Source organism: Penaeus monodon, chromosome 25 (genome assembly GCF_015228065.2).
Source record: "Penaeus monodon isolate SGIC_2016 chromosome 25, NSTDA_Pmon_1, whole genome shotgun sequence".
NCBI classification, from domain to species: domain Eukaryota; kingdom Metazoa; phylum Arthropoda; class Malacostraca; order Decapoda; family Penaeidae; genus Penaeus; species Penaeus monodon.
In genome coordinates, this window is record NC_051410.1 from 25,554,902 (window position 1) to 25,556,521 (window position 1,620).

The following is a 1,620-nucleotide window of genomic DNA, read 5'->3' on the forward strand; positions in this document are numbered from 1 at the left end:
TGGAGTTAAACAGAATTGTTGAATTTTTTTAATGATTGCAATATACTATGCATTTCCAGTTTGGTTTTAGAACTCAATTGTCAACAGAATCAGCATTGCAGTGTTTTACCAGTTGATATGATAATGATGAATTCCGTCGTAGTGTATTTTTAGACATATCTAAAGCTTTCGACACAGCAAATCATCAAATTCTTCTAGACAAACTCGAATTTATAGTTTTCGTGGCCCATCACACTAGTCGTTTCAATCTTATCTGAAAAACAGAATGTGGTTCATAAAATGGTAATCTTCAGATCTTCCAGTCAAATATGGGGTACCTCAAGACTATTTCGGGCCACTACTTTTTTTTCTACTGTATATATCAATGATAGGTCTAGAGCATCCTCCACCCCACGTTTAATTTTATTTGCGAAGACTAAAAATTTCAAACAAATTGACCATCAAAACAGATAAAACAAAACAGTTTATAAATATTCAACAGGCATAAACCAATCTTCTTCCCATCTTATGCAGATTAATTAACAACCCTATTATAGGGGAATAAGAACAAGCTAAATAATTGGTAGTTTTTTATGAATAAAAAAAAATATATACTAGCATAGCCACATTCAGTATATGCGAACCAAAAGAGATAAAATTTGCGGCCTACTTTATTTGACTCACAGCCACTTGAAATGATGACAATTTTCCCAAAGTATATTCATTGTGCACTAAAGTGTGCACAATGACCGTATGGGTTGGAGCCAGCAACACAACACTAAATCCTCTCTTAGCCCACACAAAGAAAACAACCAGAGCAATCAGTGGATTAAAGACACAGGTCATGCCAATGACTCTTTTATCACTTTAAAATTATTAAAGGTTAAAGACCTTCATAGCTTTGCCAGTTTAGTATATAACATACAAATGCTACACAACTTGATTTCATCTCCTAGCTACTTCAACAACGCCACAAACAACGCCATAGAAGAGGTAATTGCAGACTCGGTCCTCCCTTGGTTTCATCTTCCCAGTCTCAGAGCCCTGTCGATATCGTCGTTTTATTTATTTTCAATAACAAAGCAAAGCTACTCTAAACAGCTTTAAATCTAGCTTAAAAGCCACTTAAGTAACAGCCCACTATGTACAGTCACTATAAGAAACATGATTATCAATCTCTCTTTACCGGGTCAAATTAATATTTGTTAATGCATTACTTACACATATGTACATCTAACTGTACAATGTCTGTTTTCTTTTTCTTTAACTGTATTTTATAATTAAGTTCCATTTTGACCGTACTTTTGTCATTTTAAATTTTTTCCTTTCATGTAATATAAATTTAAATAATATTGAATAAATATTTGCACATTGTTGTAATGATCAAACTTCTTCAGATTGCACCTTTTTGTAAACTTTTCAGTTGTTTTTCATTAGTTATTCCTTGCTTCTTTTCTAATGTAGATTAAGTATCCACTGCTCATGTAACCTTCTAAAACTTGTTGTTTTTATAATCATGTAGAAAAAAAAAAGTTTTTTTTAAAAATTTTTATTTACATTATGTGTTCTACCTCCATATTTGTACTTATTTTAAATGGAGGTCTATTATTGTTTTTAAGTATCGCCCGATTATATATTAAA